The sequence below is a fragment of the Serinus canaria genome, chromosome 1 (assembly GCF_022539315.1).
Source record: "Serinus canaria isolate serCan28SL12 chromosome 1, serCan2020, whole genome shotgun sequence".
NCBI lineage: Eukaryota > Metazoa > Chordata > Aves > Passeriformes > Fringillidae > Serinus > Serinus canaria.
In genome coordinates this window covers 9,086,446-9,108,832 of record NC_066313.1, presented here as the reverse complement: position 1 = coordinate 9,108,832, position 22,387 = coordinate 9,086,446, and the positions used below count along the sequence as shown (strand labels likewise).

General features: G+C 40.3%; 1 long non-coding RNA gene across 2 annotated transcripts in view; it reads left to right on the top strand.

Annotated features, from left to right (window-relative positions):
• The first annotated feature begins 624 nt into the window (after positions 1-624).
• LOC127059600 (uncharacterized) overlaps positions 625-22,387 on the top strand; it is a 36,895-nt gene continuing 15,132 nt past the window's right edge. For both annotated transcript variants that reach the window (XR_007777557.1, XR_007777558.1), the window contains exon 1: positions 625-766. This is a non-coding gene — a long non-coding RNA (uncharacterized LOC127059600). The remainder of the gene's footprint in view (positions 767-22,387) is intronic.

Genomic DNA, 22,387 nt, shown 5'->3' with positions numbered 1-22,387 from the left:
TAAGTCAAAGACAGGCACTGGGAGGCGGGACAAAAGTCCAGGGAAAGCTGATCTGGGATGAAGAGAGGAGCATGCAGGGAGGAGAGGGGCTCAGGCACTGAGCTGTGCTGCTGTGTCGCTGCTGTGGGACCAGGGAAGAGCCCTGGAGGCAGTGACCCAGCTGCTTTAAAGGGCTGCCTCCCTGGGAGCATGGATGCTCTGTCCTCCAGCTGCTGCTACCCAGCCAGCCCTGGGTGACAGGGCAGTGCACAGTGCACTTTTCCAGAGCAGTTTTACTGGCTCAGGCACTGCCTGCTTTTCCTTTCACACAGCTGGCTTGAACAGTTTAGGAGGGAAATTGTTTTGTGGATGCATCAGGATCACATGGAGCAATTCCCATATTCACTCAGCATCTCTGGGACAACTCCAGCCATTGTTTCAAGGCAGCTTCATATTAGGAGCTGTTTAATGTCTTTTAGCTCTTTTTAATGCAATTTGGCATGAGAAAACAGCTCAGACCGGGTGCCATCAGCCAAGTCACTGCATGCCAGGCTTTGGAAATCTTGGCTATGTGGCACCCTTTGTTTCACACACCCACCTCCCAGCTTTGGTGAGCTCTTCCTGAGCTGGCTCCTCACCCTCTGGAGAGTGCCACAGCTTCCACTTCCCAAGCTGACGTGGGCAGCAGCACTCCTGGGTATTGGCTGCTGGCCCTGGGAGCCCTTGGGGCTGCAGCTGAGCTCAGACCCTGCCTTTCCAGGTTTCTCATTGTCCTCACTGGGAAAGAGTAAGTATTCAACTGGCTCTTGGAGCTGCAGCATGTTGTGCAGTTTACTGACTGTCATTTCTGTCTGTCTGTGCCTGCTGTGATGCCCAGCTCTGTCTGGCTGTTGCTTTGCCTACAACAGCAGATCTGAAGAGGGCTCAAGAGCCAGGTGCTCAGCATTGATGTGTTTACATCACTGAAATGTTTTAACACAGCTACAACATTTTGAAAATGCTTCCTCTAGGTAGTACCCATGTTGGTGATGGCAGCATAGCTGTGCCTTGTTGCTCACAAAGTGTCTTGCTTGCATTTTTTACAGCATTTCCACGTCCCACACTCTGCTCCTGCTGTTTGGCTGTCGTAGTTTATGTGGCTCGAGAATATTTTTCAACAAAACTTGTCTTTCCCAAACATTGATTTAGGCTTGCCTGAATTTTATGAGACTGACTTGGAAATGCTAAATGAAATTCTGACTTGCAATGCTGTCTGGACCTCTACTAAACCTCCAGGGCAATGTGGATGAGAAGTGACAGCTTTTAAGATGAACTTTTTCTAAAGGAGGTGTTTAATCCTCCTAAGAAAACTCTTACAAATCCAAAATGGTAATATATTTCCTTAAACTCTTTGATCTATAAGCTTTTCTGTGTTCTTGTTCTCTGCAGGAAAGATTTTGCCCCACATGTATTTACATTTTCATTTTTTTGCTTATGTCTCCTTGAATTTTTTTGCAGCAATGGCTTTGAAATGTGTGAAGATAAATAACTGCTCAGAGGTCTAACTACAAATTCAGGGACTAAAGTACATGTTATTTAAAAGTTTGCTTGTTTGCTGGAGAGGAGTGCTTTTTCTGACTTAATTACTTCTTTTAAGTAGCTATGCATGCAGGTTAGGAAGACTTTTCCCTGACTTCACTGCAGTTTAGGCTTTTTAATAATTTCAGCATGAGAATACACGAGGTGTAAATATCTCATTGGTTTGACTGCTCTGTCTGCTATTTTGTACCCAAAATAAGTTATACAAGGCATTTTTTTTTTTTGGTGAAAATTATGAATAGGCTGATCTGTCACACCCTGTCCTGTAAAAGGAGCCATGAGATTAACTCACAACCAAGAGAAACTTCTGGCTCCAGCAAGGCAGTGCAGATCAGCTCAAGCTGGCCTGCTCTGCAGTGCCTGGAATATTTCTGTGGGGGTCTCAGCTTGCCTTAATGAGAGGCAGAGACTCCCCAGGAGAAGCAGCAGGATTCTGATGTTCAGAACAAGGCAGTGGTGGCGTGGCATGGGGCTGCACAAAGGGCACCCACCTGAGCAGGGAAGAGTGCTGAGATGATTTGTAACTGCTGGTGGGTGATGCAGCTCCACAGCTGCTCTATATTAGCAGCTATATTGCTATTATTATATCATAGCCCTGCTCAGCTTTCCTCCTGAACGTGATGGGAAAAACCCCACTTCTTTATTCCCCAGATAAAATGTTTCTTTTTAAGCTTTCAGGGGTCCCTGTGTTTTGAAGCAATGCCCCACCATGCCCAAGTACCCACAGCAGAGGCTTCAGCTGGCAAAAATCTGCTAGGATTGCTTTTCCACTGCACATCCTCGGTAGTCTACCATTTTCCATGCAGAAATAAATGCCCACAAAAAGTGCACGTGCATGGGGAATCTGATGGGCTCAGGGTGTGTCAGGACTTCTGCACAGGTAACAAAAGTGTGTGCAGCAAGGCAGAGGTGTCTTGGATGGGCTGAATTTCCTGTGCATTCCCAAATTGTCTCCACGGCACACAGGAACTGGGTGATCTGTCACAGGTGAGCCATTGTCACTACACTTGCACTGCTGTGTTGAGGTCTGGCTGGCTGTCAGCTCCCTCTGAGCTCGTGCTTCTGGGAACTGCTGGTCAGAGATGGATGGAAAGAGCTGCCATGGCAGCAGAGGCTCAGAGGACTACCAGAGCCATAATAGGGGCTAGCAAAAATTCTCAGCTTGATGAATTCTGATTAAATAGCTTACCCACTGGCTTGTCTTGTGAGGATAGACAATTTCACAGCCTTTTGTTGTGTGTTCTAAAATAGTCAGTACAAAAGTAAATTATTGTGTGCTGGGGAAGATACCACATGCTAAAAATGTCATAAGAGAAATCGAGTCAGCAGCTCCTGTGATCTGTGGGATAGGGGTGATTAACTGGAACAGATGCCTTCATGAATCCTGCAAGGAGCTATTATCCGGCTGAAAAAAGGGGGAAAGAGCTGAGAATCAAGTATACTTTTTATGGAAAGTTTTTTTTTTCTGCCTTTTTCTTATGCCACAGTCAGAAAAGCCAATAAGGAATGATTGTAAACAGCCATTTATGATATCCCTTCTTCCTACAGATGCAGATACTGAAAGGACTCACTGAAATATCTAGGTTCTTCTCTGCATCTTGTGTATGCCCCACTGTTCTGTGGGTGACACTGTGATGACCCTTAAGGCTGTGTGTCTCTTTTTGAGGCTGTGCTCCTTCTAGGTCAGTCACTTGAGCTGAGGGATACTCCTGTGGGTAAACTGCTGCCTCATTAGTGTGCTTCGTAATGCTGTTTAGAATGGACATTCAGCATAGCTTGGAAGCAAAAGCAAACCAGTCCCATTGGTTTAACATATCCTAATACTAAAATTAGTGCTGTAGTTAAAACTTCATTCCTGCACAGAGACTGCAGGGAGGGAAGTACAGTGAAAAGGCAGAGTCCAGAGTTCACCAATTTTTCAGAAAGAAGATTAGCAACTCTGTATGCCAATACAAACAAAAGAAATTGGTATAGAGACCTCTGTTTAAATTACTTTTAAAACATAAGTGTTGAGGGGAAAAGGTGTAGATAGAAATAGGCCCCTGCCTCACAAACAGCCAACCCATCAGAATGCAGAATACTGAAAAGGTCATCCTGAAATGGCATAGGACTATATTTCATAAAATATAGGCATTACATTTCTGGAACCTCATTTGTGTGACAAAAACTGTGACAAGAACAGAGGTTGGCACAAAATCAATATACTCTGGCAAGGTTGTAATAAATAATAAAAGTGAAGAACAGCATAAATTGTAACCAGTTTTCATTACAAGTTAAAGCTGCTCTGATTTCCTATGTGATCTCTTGAAGCTACATAATTTCCAAAGAAACATCAGCAAAGGTATATTATTCATTTTGGATGAAAGGTGCTAAGGCAAATATCAGAGAGAGAGAGGGAGGGAGGGGGGGGATGTTTATTACCTTTACTTGCACTTGGGTGTTACCAGCAGGACTGGAGGTGTGGAGGAAGGGGTAGGAGACAGATGGGAGCTACCAAACCCCTTCACAGTCACAGTCCTTGGGGTACCAAGGAACTTTGGCTGTTTTGGGGTTCTTTACCCCCAAGAAGTTTTTTTTACATAAGGCTGAGAAACTTCTCACCCACGAGCAGCTGTGCCATAGCAAAAGCCCCAGTTTCAACCACCTCTTGACAGAGACAGCTCAGCATCTACACCCTGATGCCTTCATTTTCCAGTCAAATGTACCAGAAATATCAATTAACAGGCATAATCCTCTTGTGATAATCTGTTGCTATCCTCTAAAATTTCAGCAGCGCCGCTGCCACAAAAGGATAAACCCATTAGTTGCAATTTTATCAGCCCAAATGGGCATGAGCTCCTCCACTTGGCTCAGCCAAGGAGGCAATTGTCAGTCACTAAGTCCTCCTTGGGCAGGAGTGACTCAGCTCCTGTGGCATCCCTCCCTGGGGGAGGCTGGGGAAGCCTGGTCCCTCCACATTTGTCTCCATTTAGATTGACAACTTCCCCTGGCTGTGGGTTAACCTTGCTGTGGCAGCACAGCTGCAGTTGCCATCTCCCATCTCCCTGCACTGCACAGGAGAGCTCAGCCCTCCCCAAGGAGCAGCAGCAGCCCTTGGAGTCATGGATTGCCGTGGTTGTTTCATCTCTGGAGCTGTCAGCCAGCCCCAAATCACTCTGGCACCCGCTTCCAATGGGGCACACCTGCTTTTCTCTGATCTCTCTTGGCATAACAGAACCTGGTATGCTGGTTCTGTTTTGTTACTTTCTAGTGAAAGATATAAACTTGTGTCCAATTTCATATGTCTATTCGACAAGTGCTTTGTTACTTGAGCACCATTTCTACCCTGGCATCAATTGTAATGGTGCTCAGTGTCCTCTCTACATCACCATACATTGCATCTACTTCTGCCTGGAAAAAATCATATCCTCAATACAAATCCTGTTTCAAAATTTTGGTTTTACTTGGCTTTCACAATTTAATTTTTTTTTAAGTTGAAAGATTGTTTGTTTATATTCTTTTGTAGACAGACAATGATGTGGCAGAAAGACTGGTGGTACCTGTGGACAGTGTAGTTTTTGTCAAAATATTTCAGATAGAGGGCATGTTTAATTATAATCCTCACTTTTCAAATTTCCCTTTAATATTTTCCTTCCATCACATTACAACACTTGTCAAACACAACTCAACTTTGCAAGATTTGATCTCTGACCATTGATCATCTTTTACAAATGTTAGCAGACCACTTTGTTCTCTCTTTACCTGCTGAAAATCTCCCTAGATAAATAGAATTTCTGGATAAACATCACTATCTTCTGAGCAACGTTCATAACTGGCCAAATGTCTATACAATGATTTTATGTGTAAAAAATCTGATAATAACCATGTGCCTTAGGACTGACTAACATTGGACAGAAATAACTTCTGTGAGTGGTTATTTTTGACAAATGTGTTGACAAATGTTGAGTGCAGCATTATTAAATTTGTTCAGTTGCCCTCTGTGTCTCAGGAATGTGCCAGACCCAGAACAGCTTTTAATCACTTCACTCTCTACTCAGTAATTTCCCTGCTGTTACAAGTGCAGGCTGCTCAGCAATCACTTGGAGCCAAGACATTTGTAGGCCATTCCCTTTGTGTGGTGTCTGTGTCCTGCCTCCCAGCACTCTGTAACGCAGTTCTGCACGTGCATTTCTGCTCTACACCATAACTGGGTCCAACTGGCATTTCCAAGAACTCAGGGAAAACAATTTCCTTCATGAAGCAGGTCTTCTAGCTATGACTGAGCCATATGTCTCAGATGAGTGTGCAGGAAGAGCAGAAAAGATTTGGGAGATCTGCTGACACACTGCAGACATATGGTGTTCAATCACATGGGCAGGGAAGAAAGCAGGAAGGGGAATAACACTGCCCTAGCCTGGACAATCCTGGCCTGTACAGTCTTATCCATTGTACAGGTCTATCTGTCTATCTATCTATCTATCTATCTATCTATCTATCTATCTATCGATCTATCTATCTATCTATCGATCTATCTATCTATCTATCTATCTATCTATCTATCTATCTATCTATCTATCTATCTATCTATCTATCATCTATCTATCTATCTATCTGCATCTATCTCTATCTCTCTCCCTATCTCATGCAGAGTTGTATTCTCTGTATCTATATTAAATGCAGAGAGGCATAAAATTCATCCAAATAAGGACAAGTAATGAATTAGAATATTTTTATACAATATATCGTGGTTTCATCAAATTTCAGATAACGTTCTATTTATTGGAAGTTGCAGATCTGTACAAATCTCCTGACAAACCCCTGGAGGAACATAATGATTAAGACTGATTTACAACAATATCCAAGCAGTGGATGCACAGTGGTTGGACCAAATTCAGTTGTTATGGTGAAGTTCAATGTTAGAAAAATGGGACCACATACCAAGGGGTACTGACTTAGCTGACAGTTATTGTTGTCATTGTTCTGGAGATGGTGTTGAATTCAGAATGTCTTAGACTTTGGGTTGTGTTAAGTTTTTTCAGTAGAGGATGGACAAGGGGCTGTGGAAGGATACAACTGTGTGTCTCTGAAAAGCTGCAAGGCTCCCTCCTTCCCTATTGGAAGTAGGAAATATTGGTTTCTTTCCTTGAGGCAACCAGCACAAGTCAAAATGTAAATAAGAGAGCTTAGGCATTTTGGAGAGGTCCTTCAGAAATGCATATCATAACAGCAATGTCTTCTCTAATTGATTATGCAGTCTGAATCCTTGGCATTAAGTGCTTGGCAAAAGTATTACACTCTAGCTCTCCCTACTGGATTATTATCACACAATTTCTGTGTTTAATGGGTGCAGTGCATTGCTGTGCTAAACAATTAAATAGATAATACAAGTATATCACCAGACTGTATAGATGTTTCATACCTCATAGCCTTTTCAACAGATATGGCTATGGCTTATATCTTTACTTTGCTAATTATTCTTATTTTGTAATATATCAGAAAGAATGTGCTGGTATCTCCTGCCGCACTTTATAATAACTCATAAGAGAAGATGAGAATATTTCTTTCGGTTGTAATTTCCAAAATTACTCTGTGATTTTTAAGAAATTAAGGTCACTTTTAAAAAATGTTTTAAGCTCCTTAGAAGCCTGAACTTCAATGGCTTTCACTGAAGCTTAGTTGTCTGTCTGAAAAATCCTTTGGTTATGTTTAACTGTTCTATTTCAATTGATTTTTGAAAGCTAATAGAGAGACTAGTCTATACAGATTTCATGTTTCTGCTATGCCCAGTTGTGGCTATCTATGTTTTCAGAGGGAAAAAGCAAGCAGAGATATTGTAAGTGAGCTAAAATATGCATGGGTTTTATTTTGCCTTTCTCTCCCAGTGTGGCATTTGACACATCAGGACTAAGCTAAGGAAAAGTAAATTCTTCACTGATAAATATTTGATTGCAATATGTTTACCCACATACTGCAATAAATTGGTCTTTAATGGCAGCAAAACCTCTGTGACACTTTATGCCAAAGAAAAAAGAGTATATATACTTTTACCTGGATGTTGAGATAACAATGGGCTTATTACATAAAGTTTTGTTCTTTTTCTGGGACATCACACCCACTGAAAAAGTTTACAAATAATGTAGTCATCATATACTGTGGTTGTAAATGCCACAATTTTCTTTATAAAATAATTAAAGAGAACAATTTTATTGGTTTTTTTTAAAATAATTGCTGCTTCATTGCAAAAATCTGTACAACAAAAGAAAGCAGATTTTTTTTTGGTATGTGTGCACATATGGTCCATAGTAAATATCACTTGAAGAATTGAAGCCATTTTATTATCACTATAAAATCCATAGGCATGAATTCACCCAGATTAAATCAAATAAAACTAACCTGCTAAATTTAATAAAAAAAGGACCAGAGACCAAGCCCTATGTCTGAAAATAACAGTCTAAAGTAATCAAGATCATGGTGGGTGGGATCTGGGCAGTTTGTTTGTGAGGGTTAAAGCAAACTAAGGGAGTGAGAAGATGATGAAGCATGGGGGATCAGGGTACAAGTGTTCAAGTTTGCTCTTTAATCCTCTTTGGGTTTTTTGGATTTGGTTTTACTATTTTGGTGCAAGGGGAAGGAAAGGAGCTGTTGTTTTACTTTGGTTCTGATTTGTTACTGGGTTTTTTTTTTTTTTTTTTTTTTTTTTTTTTTTTTTTTATGTTTTTGGGGGTTTTGGTTTTGCTTTTGATTTAGTTTAGCACAGTAGATATTCCAGCCTTCAGTGTGGACATGGACCTTTCACCCAAGAGAGAGAGGGTCCATCCTGGGTAGTCAGGGGTCTCTCTGTGAATGGAGACCAAGAATTTTCCAGTGGAGTGAGTTCTTTCCATGCTATAAGTTCAGCTACAGGAGATGCCAGGTGCAAACTGGGATTTTAGGTGGGCTGAGTTTCTGAGCAGTCTGTTTCTCCATGAACAGAACAAGGGGCCTCCTAGTTTGGGTGCATTGGTTTGCTGCTTGGAGACACAGTTCCTGAATTTGGACTAGTGTAAATTCATCTCCTATGCTAAAATTTCTTTAATGTTTTACCCGATATAATTCAGTTTTAGCCTCAAAATAGTTTAGCAGTGACATTACTGAAAAATGTCAGGACCTATAAATCACTAGGTTTATACAGAGACTCTAGTCCATTCTCTCTTTTTAAAATTTGCCTTGCCACTTTAAATGTCTATTGAATATATAATGTTTTACTGATAGAGGAACTTTACACAAAATAAATCAGTGGATTAGATCAATTATAAATTTTTTTATAAATATTTTTAAGTGGTATTTGATAGTGCAAAAATATTGGCTTGGAGGATTGAGTTTTACTTCTGAAAAGCTATTAGCTTGGTTATCTACCATAGGTTTGATCCAACAAAGGCAAGATATTAAAAAAGACAGAGAAGACACAGAGAAAGGAGAGAAAATAATGCTAATCACACAGTAAAAAATGCTGTGGATTTTAGGACAGACACTATAGAACACAACTTTAATTTGTGGAAAAGGAGTTTGAGAGAGTACTCTGATTATATTGATAAACTCTTCCAGGGAAAAATGCCTAGGAACTAACTTCTCTGTAATAGCTAAAATGGAAAAGAAAGAGAAGCCAGATGTGCAAGCTATAGTTGCAGGGATGAACCAGAGAGTCACAGAATTTTGATGCAAAGGTGGTAAATATATGTAATAAATCCCATGTGTAAGTGACATATTTTCCATTTCTGTTGTCTTTATGAAAGAACTACTTGGCTTTCACCTTAGCAGAGCTCTGCATTAACATGGCTCTACCACCTCTGTGACAGCTTGTTTCACTGCCTGTTGGGCAGTGTAGAAATGGATCCAAACCAACAATGAAACTAGTTTTGAGCCATAGTCATGTGTTTTAGAGAGAATTCAGCCTGAAGAGAAAATATATGAAGTCATCTGTCAAAACCTGAATTTGAAAAGGGTGTGTGCATTTCTTGCTGTTCCTAAACAGCATTCCATAGCACCTTCCAGCTGGTCACATCCTTATAATACCAGCTGCATGAAGAGGAAGAGTAAATAGAGGGCTATCACAAAAAAATCTTAATGAGTGCCTGATGCTGAGCTTGCACCTTTTTTGTTGAAGAATTTTAGGGTTTCAAGCCTGTCTGTTGTCAAATTGGGCAAGTTCCCCAGGATCCAGGAAAACTCCACTTGGTCTTTATTTTCCTTATTCTCCTTTCCAACTCCTTAATTTTTTTGCCTCAAGAATACTTTCCTCTCTGGCATTCACAGAGTAGTATAACATTTATTCTGACCCAATTAGGAAAAAGAGACAGAAAGAAAATGGGGCACAAAGGTTGCCACCGTAAGTGGGAATTGTGCATGTGTAGAATTTAAGAGAATACAAATTTTATTGCAAAGAAATAAATAAAGCTGACTTCGAGTATGAGTTGCCTTCCTTGACGCCTCGGTCAGTTCCTGTCCGTTCACTTGGCCGGGTCCGGGGCACGGGCAGGGCCGGCGTACCGGTGCGATACGGCCGGGACCGGGACGGGACCTGGCGGGAAGGGCACGGTCGCGGGAAGGGAAGGGACGGGCCGGGACGGGCACGGGCCGGGACGGGCAGTGCAGGGCCGGCCGGTGCCGTGCAGGCCGGCGCAGTGGCCGGCCGGGCCGGGAACGTGGCAGGGAAGCGGCCTGTGCAGGTCCAGGGACGGTGGCCAGCCTGTGCACAGGGGGTGGCACCGCGTGTGGCTCCATGGTTGCCCGTGGTTTGCCCAGTTGGTGCCTTGGTGGGGGGGGTTGCCCTTGGGTTTGCCCTGGTGCCCTTGGGGTGCCGGTGTTTTTTCCCTTTTTTTTTTTTTCCCCTTTTTTCCCTTTTTTTCCCTTTTCCCTTTTCCCTTTTTTTCCCTTTTTTCCCTTTTCTCTTTTCCCCTTCCCTTTTTTTCCTCTCCCTTTTTTTCCTCACCCTTTTTTCCCTTTTTTTCCTTTCCAGCTATGAGCTTCTAGATGAATGTGAAAACAAGAACCATGTTGAGCTGAAAACAGCAAAGGCACCCAAATTTAAAGTAATACAAAGAACCCCCCAGAATTTATGGCTTATTGACTAAACCCCCTAAGCTGGTATACATCTCCTCTGACATGGAGTTATAGTGTTTAAAAGCAAAACTGTACACCTGCAAGGAATTGATGAGTGGAAGGACAGGTCCATGGAGCACTTTGTCAGCTGCCTGCCACTTTCAGTACAGCAACCAGTAAAATGTCACTCACTCTGACAAAGAAAGAGTAATTAAAAATATAATACATCTGGTGGAGAAACTGGGCTGGAGATGGCCTGCTAATGGCATCATATATCACTGCATGGCCTGGTGGGGAAGAAGAATGACCTGCTGAATGCACCCCTTTAAGAATATTTATAGGAGCTAAATGAACTTCATTATATCATCACATAAGCCATAAACATATCTTAAAAGCATTTCAGATAACCTGTTTAAGTATTTTTAATGGTGTAATCTAAAAGAAAACAGTTAATGTGGACCTGAATTGAAACAAAATTTTTATTCTACAAAATAAGCCTTATGAGGAGTGGACAGTCACCTTGCTGTCAAAATCTGTTTTCACACTTTATGATTAATATATTCTGCTATGTTGAGCCCATTTTATGACCTTATGTGTATTTTATATAAAACCCACCTGTATGATGCTTACACTTATTTTGTGGAAAGCCTGGTAAAATGACAAGTTTTTTGGTTTTCTTCTGCATGCAAGATTTGGAGATGAAATATCTGTTGCCTGCTGGCTGATCTTTGATCCATGATCCTCAGTTGCAGAGCAGATTTGGACTTCAGTAAACAGAAATAGCATCCTGTGTGGGCTGTGACTAAACTGATTTCAGCACATTTGGAGGGTGCTAAACAAGTCAGTCCTCGTTTGCAGAGTTTCTGACTGGAATCAGGAAAAGTGAGACAATGAGAAACAGGAGCTTAATTTCCCTAAAACATATGCATGAGGCCATTTGTTTTCCCTTTCCCCCATGGCTTACAGACAGAGGTGACATATCAAATATATTTCATGCTATGATTTATTGCCACTGGTCATTCCTGTAAGTTCCAACAATATGTTTTTCACACAATGTAAAAATGATAGCACATAAATATAGGGGTGAGTATTTGTTCTCTGCATAGACACAGAATATACACTGAATATATTAATCCAAATTCATCATCCTTGGGAAGGAAAACATGCTATCAGCCAAGAACCATGTGCATCTTGGAGAGTTGTTCACAGGAGGGATGCTCCTAACACACCAGTCCAAGGGAATGGGAATTTTTTGGCCCATTTTTCAACCTGTGTTTTTCTGGTATGGTTGTTTCCTTTTCTTCTTGTCTCCCTTTTAGCACATTGAATATGGACACCAGGAACTGTTGTGCTGCTCACTCTATTTTACCACAAGTTTTGCAACTGTTTTGTTTCTCTTAAAGTCCTAATTAGCTAAAGGCCTATGATTGTGATGAAATGTCAGAGTTTATTTTATAGAGAAAAAAGATTTTTAAGTACTGAAGCTGCAGAAAGCACTTCAGAATAAAATCCTTCTGGCTTTAAAATTATTGAGAATAAAGCAAATGAAGTTCAGAAATTATTTAAAGTTATGAGTGTACATCAGTCAAATGAATCTTAGAGGAGAAAAGAGAATAAAGATAATTTGATTTATCATTTTAAAACACTGGTGTATTTTATGTCAGCAGAAAAATAAGAGCCAGAAGAAAGCAAATCTGAAGAGATGCTGAAGAGGTAAGGACATAGAAAAAATGGATGGTAACCAGGGACAGATAAGGAACACAGGGTACAGAAACTGTTTTTATTCTTGTCCCAGTCCAATCCTCTGATCATATTTCTGGACTTTACCATCCTTAAAATAAAGCGGAAGACTTACTAATGTCCTAAATAAAGCCTTGAAAAAGATGGTGAAAGAGCATGAGGTAAAGGAAGGAATTATAGTTGAGAGGCTTTTTGTCAAGTATCTATTCTGGCACAGGAAAAAGAAAAAAACCTGGTTTTAAATTGTTCTGGGAAGAAATGGAAGGTACCTTTTACTCTGTGCATTTTCCCCTTTAGTAGAATAAGAGAGGAAGGGGTGGACTGAGAGGAAGAATCACATTCTTATACCACTCAGTGCAATATTAGACTGAGGCAAACTTCTGGTTTTTTCCAGGCTTTCAAGTGCCTTTCTTACTGCTGTGCAGGCATAGGTCTGAAAAGTGATGCTCTCCAGATATTGAATTCTCCTTTGTGCATCCTGAAGTTTCAAGTCATCCTTGGACATCCAAAAAATTTCTTTTTAAAATCCACTGTCCAGAATATTGTTCTGATATTTTTGCAGGGAAAGGAAATTCACTTTTTGTGAATGAGGAGAAGAAATGTCTGATTTTGATACTTATTTTTAATTATCTATCTTTTAAGCTCCACTAGTATTGGTGGACGAGGAGTGGTCATATTGTTAATATATAGCACAAAAAAAAAATGCAGATTTCTTGCCTATGGCATATGAGGGAAGCAGTAGGGAAGCACTTCCCACTGGCAACCAAGCAGTCAAAACACACCCATGATTTTCTTTGACACTACTAAATTTAGAGAAGGAATGTGAAAAACTGGCTTCCTGGGCATGGTGTACACTCCAAGGCACAAAAGAAAGTGTAGATTAGACAGAGATAATTCACTTTCCTACTTTTTAGCCTGGGCTGTTAAAAAAGGAAGTTTGTTTTTGCATGCTGTCCTGTGTCTCTGCTCTCCTCCTGTTTGCCATTAACATCTGAACCCATGGGTCAGTTTCAGCTAAATGGAAAGGCCAAGCTTTTCCAAGATTATTTCAATTCTACAAGTTCATGACAACTGACAACTGTTGGGGGAGAGATACTCCAATTTAAGTACTTCTAACCCAGGAAAATGTTGAATAACTTGTCTGTCTGTCCACAGGTGTGTATGAACAAGTAATCAGCAACCTGTTGCTCCCCATTCACCCAGTCCACCCTCTCAAGGATGTGGGAATAAACCAGAGGGGCAAGGAAGAGAGAGGAGAAACAGCAAAAGAAATTTTCATGTCAGTGTGCAGATAGAAAGGGAGTCAGCCTCCAGCATGGCAGCAGCTTACCAGTGGTTTTATTCCCTTTATTATGTATATAGAAATTAATCTGCCACAGAGATTAGGGGTCTTAAACAGAGATTTAGAAGAAGCTCCTCCTCTGAAGCCCAAGATTTTGCCTGATGGTTCTGGAGAAAGACAAGGTTGCTTGTCATATTTTTTATTAAAACATCAAGATTTTTAAAATATTAACCTTCAGTTCATAGAAGAAACATATGGGCACATAAATTCTATACAAGGTTTCAATAGTCTTTCTATTGACAATGACTGAAAATCTTTTTTTTTTTATTAGTACTATTTACAAAACTTAGGGTAATACCATGTAAATTCTTATTTGTGTAGTGTGTGCAGTCATGACTAGATTAGGAATTCAGAGGACACCCTCTGCATCAGAATATTTTGTAAGGAAGATTGGGAAAGGTGGCACTGTGAGTTAATAACTCCTTTCAGCTTGTGATGAGGATTATTAAAAATGAAGGGGAATGTGGAAATTTGGACTCAGTTTAAATTGAAGTATTGAGGGGGAAGGATAAAGTGCCTACCACCTGTGGTTCAGGGTAGGGAAGCACACTCAGAGATGGCTGAGAGCATTAGATTAGTGACTGCAGTGATATCTAGGGAATTTTAATTTGTATAATTTATTCAATCATTAATAAGGAGGACTCGAGTTTCATGTAGAACTCATTTTTATATCAGTATGTGTTACAGGCAACTCAGCAAGGAAAAACTTCAGACTGAATTTTATTAAGTAAAATGGATATGGTAAGTACCATGATCATTAGGGATGGATTTTGGATACAAATACAGGTGTATTAACATGTAAATGTTCCAATTTAATACAATCAGAAATGTATTAAGTAAAATAGATTGGCAGTGTTTATGAGCAAAGAACTCTTGAGGACAAAAAAAAAATGTATAATTTGCAAAAGGATTAAGAGGAAATACTGTAAAGCAAAACTTGAAATATAAATTATTTAAAGCCTCTGTGGATGAGTGATAAGTTGTTAAGCTAATTGCAAGTAACAACAGAGGAGTAAAAAACCTCACAAAGTAAAAAAATTGATGCAGCTATAATGTTTTAGAAGGAACAGGAAGTGTAGAAAAGAGCGTTAGAAGAATGAGATAAAAAAATGAGTTTATGTTGCCTGCTCTGGAGGGACAATCAAGAGGTGAAATATCCCTGTGATGGAGCTGCCTCCAGTGAGTGGAGGATGAGGCAAGAAAAATAATAAAATGAGTAATAAAATAGAAAATGCAAGATAAATTTAACCTTTTGCATAACCTAGACTCCTTGGTTACAATATTGCTTTTGAGTCTGTCTTCCTTATAAAACCACAAACCACCACAGGGAAGGGCTGATTCTTTAAAGCATCCCAGCCCTTCTGTGTCCGTCTCAGACATGGATGTGCACCTCTGGGCAACTCTTTGAACTGAGCTTCTTAGACATTTGGAGATGAAAACCAGAAAACAATGTTTCATGAGATAGTTTTCTCCCCCCAAAAGGAGAGGAAAAGTTTTTCCAATTATTGCTGGGAACAAACACAAGAGAGGAAACATTAGAGGTCTATGTGTATTCCAATATGTTCTTAAAAAACCCTATCCCACTCAGCAGTTGGAATTAATTTAGGGAAAAATTAAATATCAAACTACTGGAAGGACATTGAGCATAATCTCTTTAGTACCTGACAGTTTTGCATGAGTCTTTTTGTCTCTTTCCTATGATTAAAATAAAAAAGTTAAACATCTATAAAAATGGATTTTCCAGGGAAGATGACAAAGTTGTCAAACTATGGCACAAGACACAGGCCCTTCTCATTTCTTTGCCAAATCTAAGTTGCTTTACTATTGCTGGACACAAAGTGGAACACCATAGCAAGATTTTCTGTCAGTCTCTTTTTTGATATTTTTTTTCTATTGAAGCAGCACGCAGCGTATGTGCAGAGACAAAATGTGGGGTGTGGAGGAATTGGTACAATTCCCATTTATTTCAAAATAGGGTTGAAGTGTATTCCTGACAGGAGCACAAGCTCTGCCTCCCTGTTCTCCAGCTTCTGTGACCAGGAGTGTGCTGCTTGGGAAGACAATGAATCTGGAGGTTATCTCTGCTTTTTTCTTAGCCAACTTCTTGGACAGCACCTTATGGTTACTGGAAATGAAGTATTAGTTAATGAAACATGGTTTATGTTGGAAATAAATAAATAAAATAGTAAATTAGAAGAGTGTGTACTATATTGGATAATTGTGCTAATATCTTGGCAGATGTCTTGCTAATGCTCAAATCAAATCATACCTAGTAGGGATTTTCCTTTAATCTTGGGAGAGGCACTTCAGCTGCAGCCTTGGAAGAGAGGAGTGAGCATGGTCATATTTAATGCAAAAATATTACTTAAAAATTGCAAAAGTAATAAATATTACCTATAAGTAAGAAATAAATATTACCTATTTATTTCCTTCTAAAATTGGTATTTTTAGAAGGAAATAAATAGGTAATATAGTCAAAGAGTAAGGTTTTTACAATGTGAAGGAATGAGGGAGAGCCAGAGAAAGTTCTCATTTGAAAGGGGAACTGGAATATCAGTTTTATTCTGATATTCCAGGTGAAATTATGAAAGATCAACTTGCCTATTTTAATGTGCCTATTGTAATTTGCCTAGCTTGGGATTGCTATGTTATGACCAAGAAATGAGGAAAATACTGCGTCCATCTAATGTGGATTTTCCAAGGTTTTACTACCCTGATGACAAACCAGTGCTCTTCACAGAATTATTCAAGCTGCCCTCACAGCATCTTTTATCACATTTGTCTGCTTCGCTGACGCTTTTGCTCACTCTGTCATCCAGCTCCTGTGTGTGCTGCAGGTGATCAGCAGGCAGTGACCCAAACCTGCCCTGGCTGCATCCCCCTCCCAGGCTGGAGCCTCCCCTGCAGCACAGCCAGCGGGGCTGTGGCCACCAGGGAGGGATGGTGACCTCCATCAGAGAGCTGGGAGCCTCTGTGTCCTCAGAGGAGAGGTCCACACTGCAGGCTGTGGCTTCTCAGCCACCGGGAGGTGGATTCCTACAGGGAAAAACAATAGTTATGTGGCTTGCAGTGCCCCAGATAAGTGGTTGTGACAGGCTTCAGTGCTTCAGGCAGAAAATGGCAACATGCTGCTGCTCTGAAATCGTGTTGTCAGCTAGGCACACTGCTCCTTTGGACCCCTTCTTGCCTTGAAAAGATATCAGGAGTGCTGGCTAGCAGACAAGATCCTGACATAACTCAAACATAAAAGATGTGTGAGGTGTGGAAGCAGGGGCAGGTGGCCTGGGGTGAGTATACAGACACTGTCCAGGTGTGCAGAGACAGGGCTGGGACAGCCACCAGGAGCTGGACCTGGAGAGGGATCTGAATGGCCACAGAAAGGGTGTCTACAGAGAATTCAACATGAAAAGAAAGACCATGGAAAATGTGGATGTGTTGCAAAAGTGGCGCAGGAGACCTGCTGCCAAGACAGATGGAGGACAGTGAGGTTCTCAGTGCCTTCTTCACCTTGATCCTCACTGATAAGTTTTGGTTACTGGAACCCCAGACCCCCAAGACCTGAGGAAAAGTCTGGAGCTAGGCAGAGTTACACTTGTTGGAGAGGACCTGGTAAAGGAACATCTAAACAACCTGGACATGCACAAATCCCTGGAACCTGATGGGATACAGCCAGGAGGTGCTGTGGGAGCTGTCCCATGTCCCTGCCAGTTCTCCTTCCATTATTTGTTAAAGGTTCTGCTGATGAATATAACTTCTGAGACCTGGAAGAAAGCAAATGTCAACTCTGTCTTCAAGAGGGAGGATTCAGGGAACAGCAAGTCTCACTTTAGTATTTCAGAAATTATTTGATTTCCAAACAAGGGGATTTGGAGTAGCCAGAATGGATTCCTGAATGGGGGAATCATGCCTGACCAACCTGAGAACCTTTCATGATGAAGTAAGCAAGGGTGAGCAGTGGGTGTTGTCATTTGTGACTTCAACAGGGGTTATACCAATGTGTATATATCTATATCTGTATCTGTATCTATCTATATCATCTATATCAATATATCTATATCTTTATAATCTATATCTAAATCATCTATATCTACATCATCTATATCTACAATGTATATTAATACCTGGTTGAGGAAGTAAAGAAGGCAGTCAGACTCCTCTTGGTGTCTTTTACTAACAGGTCAAGAGGCAGTAGCCATCAACTGAAATACAGCAAGTCACATGTAACCAGAAGAAAACACTTTCTTTTGTGAGGGTGGTGTTGGGCTGTGCCACAGGTTACCCACAGAGACTATGGAATCTCCATCCTTGGAGATACTAAAAAGCCAACTAGACATGGTTCTCAGCAACCTCTGTGGGTGATCTTGTTCTGAGCAGGGTTTTGGAGGTGCCTTCCAGTCCCACAGTGGTTCTGTGGTTCTGTAATATAGCAAAGACATCCACTCATTCAAATAACTTTTTTTTTTTACTTCTGGTAGGCTTATAAACTTTTAAAGGGAAGGTATGAAAAATAGACGAATGAAACTTTTTCATTATTAATTTTAAGCATGGAAATACTTTTTGGTATAAATGAAATAAGCTGTCTGCAATCAAACAAGGCATGTATGCTTTTAAGAGCTGAAAATAGGGCTGAAAATTCCTGTGTTTAAAAGTTTCCATGCTGTCACTGCAATAAATTAAGTTTCTAATTAAACACATGCTCACATACACAGTCTTGGATGGGAATGCTATGCTTGATCAATAGCCCCAGGCTACACAGTAGCAGGCAGAATTATAGCAAATGGAACTGGATGAATGGGTTTACTTAATGACCACAATATGATTTATTTCTTTGGTGGGAAACAGGGTAGGAAGACATCAAATTGCTAAAAATATTACCCGAGCAAATTAAGATATGATCTTACAGGAGGTAGGTTCCCCAGGGATCCTGTGTGAGTACAGTAGATCAGAGCTCAGATCACTGTAGAAGAATCATACTTGATGAAAGTGTGTCAGCTAATCTGCATTCAGCTTGTTTGCCATTTATAATTAAGAAGGCTTTTTTGTTATGTTTCAATGTAGATGGCTTAGCTGTGGACAGTTGCTGACTTAATCTGCACATTTTCACAGTGTCATGGTTTTAGCTGTTGGAGGAGTCTTGATACAAGAAACAAAATTAATGAAGAAAATTTCCCAAACAGTAAAGCAGATCAAAAATACACCTTTGAGTAAACCCTCATGGAATTTCATTTTTTGACCACAGCCCCTTTTATTTGGCATTTGCACTCAGGGTTGAAGCAACGGCCCATGAAAGGCGTGCCAGTGCAGGAACGTGCTGGAAGCTTCTGGTGGTGAATCTGGGACTGGCAGCTACATTCTGGTCTCTGCCCCTGGGGATCTGTCAGTGACCCCTCTGACCAGCTATTTACCTTGCCTGTGAAGTGAATAAATCCAACCAGAGCTGAGACACAGAGAGACAGACAAGGCAGTTTTCTGAGTTTTGACTTTGTTGAAAATAAAGGTTTGTGTCATATGGCTTACAAGCCAAAATTGAAAGAGTTGAAAAAACTAGCAGCAGAAGAGGTCTTCTTCAGTCCCCCAAAATACACTCACACACATATATTCATTTTAGTTCTGGCTATTTTCAAATGTTCCTTCAGTTTCTCTTTTTCCCCACTTATTTATCTGTGAAAAATGCAGAAACTGAATATAAATTAAGTTCTGACTTTTTCTATAATTGTGCTTTTCAAAGGAGATAATTAAATTTCTGCCTCTTTGGGAAAAGGTCAGCATGTTGGGGTAACAAATATTCGTATCTCTAGGGCATTTGCCCTTATTAGTCATGAATCACTGTTTCATAAGCTTGGAGCCTTGGCTAGAATCCATCTAGCCTAAAATACTTTGAAAACCAATGAATTAACTGAGATCCACTTTAATAGTTCAACTTTATTACTAATTAACCTGTATATGCCCCTGTTTGTTATGCTGTAATTCAGAAACTAACACTATGGCTATTGTCTAGACATATATTAAATGTAGAGTGCTGCTCCTCCATTTTCTTTAGGGATTTGTTGCTGTGCTGATCATTTGTTTTGTACACAAGTTAAGGCTGTAGACAGTCTAAAGAGGTTAGTGAAGAAGGCTTTGAAAGGCTGATGCTTGACTTTATTTTGACCTCCAAATCAACTGACTCATCTGCAGGATACAGCTCGCATTTTTGGTCCTGGAGAGCTTAATCACAAGCTGGGGAGAACACAGGGTTTGTGTCCTTTTTTTGTTTTGTGCAATTATTTATTGTGATTTGAACTCATAATTACAGTTTCTCTTCAGATTTTCAACAACTTTTGAACTTTTAGGATGGCAAAGTTTCTTTTTTGTCACCTGCAATTTCAGACTGAGGTATTGTAACCAGTTTCTACGTTCTTGTGACTTGGACCAGATCTATAAAATCTCTCTCTGAGGCCTTCTGATGTCTGCTGAGATGAAGCTGGAGCTGGCACCAAGCTGGGAATTGCACATCCATGCTGTTGGAAAGCAGCTGGCACTAAGGCAGCCTGTGGGCAGTGGGAGCAGCCTGGGGCAGGGCTGGAGCTGAGAGCCCAGAGCATCGTGGTGGCCCAGCTGAATCAAGGTGACATAAGCATGGCTTTGGTCTTTGCCAGCAGCCCTAAGTGCTCAGACCCATCATCACCTAAAGGAAGGTTTAGATAGTCAAGTGCCCCCCACTCTGCTGCATCCTTAGCATCAGGAGGTCCCTAATTTTCATGGAGTTCTACCTAAGGACCCTTGAGACATGTAACTATCTGACTGCTTATCCTAATTTAAAGCCCAGTAGAACTGAAACATTGAGTTGTGCTCACTTCTCTCACTGGTTGATGCTCATCCTTAGAAGACACTTCAATATTGTGTTTGTGCAAAGCAAAAAAAAAATAAATCTCCTCCTATTCTGACTCTCATTTCCCCTGTGGATTAGCCATTAGTATATGCTTCCACTAGTAAGAGGTTTAGATGTTTGACTCTTTTCTTTCTTCTTGGATATGTTTAATTAATTACTCCACATAAGACTTTAAACCCTGGTCTTTATTGCACTCTTCAGTCTTCATCCTTCCTGCTGAAACAGCTCTGTGTGGTGTGGACCAGAGATGAAGGACTGCAAGCACAGCTTGTGCCTTGTTTTAAGAGTGTTTGCTAAGAAATCTGGGCTCCTCTTGGCACAAGTTTAAGCATCTTAAGTATGGGTTGTAGAAGGAAGAGTGTGTCCTTTTTTTTCCTGGGCAAGCGACCTAAGAGCATATGGGGTCACATTTCTGTTTGGGTGCTTGTTAACCTCCTTCTGCTCTGCTGAATAGGGAATATTGATTTATATTTAATATTGAAATGAAGCAATCACATCTCCTCTCATACAGGTCTGTCACATACTGATTCAAACCTCCACCTGCAAGGCAGGAGAAGTAGGTTCATAGCCCTTCAGAGGAAGGAGTAGAAGCTGGAAGCATTAAACTTACAGGTGTGAGAGCTCTTTCCTGCAGGATTTCTATACTAAATGTTACAGTAACACAGAGTTCACTCAAAGAAGTGAAAATTTTGGTAATAGAGAACAAGTGAAAATGTGAGTGTGCCCAATCATGTGAAAGAAAGAGATGTTAGCAATACATTAAATTACAACTCCAGGCACAGGCATAGTCTGTTGTTTTTTTTTTTTTTTTAAGTTTGCTATTGATCTTCAGACCACAAAAAGCAAAAGCTTTCTTGTGGTAATTTAGTATTTTTTTAAGTTCTGCCAAAGATCTGACAAAATGCCACGAGTCTCTGATAATAGATAAGTGTGACTTTATCCAAGCACTTAAAATGATCTTAATGCATGGCATAGAACTTGCCCAAAAGAATATGGGTCTGCTCAAGGGGAGCTGAGGAAAATTTAAGTAAATAAAAATTTAGGGGAAAATGCATGCATGACTTCATAGGAACAAAACCTACATCAGCTGCTTTAGAAAAGACCAACACAAATCAAAAGTTGGTGCAAACCAACAGTTTTATGGGGCCTGATGACCTGTATGGAAAAGTGTCCAGAAGCAATTGCTTCAGAGAATGGACCAAAAAACTTGGAATAGGAAGCTGTCTAGGAACAAGGCTTAGTCACTTTTTCTAACCATACCAGTAATTTCCCTATTTCAACTCCATTTCCACTAGCTGTGCCTTCTCTGTGTAAGGAGAAAAGGCAAAAAGAAGTCTTGATGTATTCTCTACACAATTTACTATTTTGTTTGTTTTTATTACTTCTCCTATAATTTACCTCTGCTCAAAGATTAATGCTCTCCAGACATCTTTCCCAGAAGGAAAATAGAAATGGATTTTTCAATTTAAAGAAGCAAACAAAACCAAATCTTCCTCTCTGAAGACAACATTGAAAGCATACATAACTGATGCCAAGTAAATGGAGTTAAAGGAATAATCTCAGCTACACTTCTATGACTGGAAGGCCTTCAGTATACATGAGCATCTATATGTATTTATATTTATGTACTTCAAAGTGAAGTTGGGGGAGTATTCTGTTTGGCTTTTTTATTTGGATATAACCTGAAGATGTTTTTATAAACCCATAAAAACTTTTTATATTCAAACATTGCATAGTGAAGCCAATAAAATGAAAGAGTTATTTCAAATGAAAGTTTTGCTCTACAGATGAAAGAGGAAGGAGCAGAAAAGTGTTTTTGT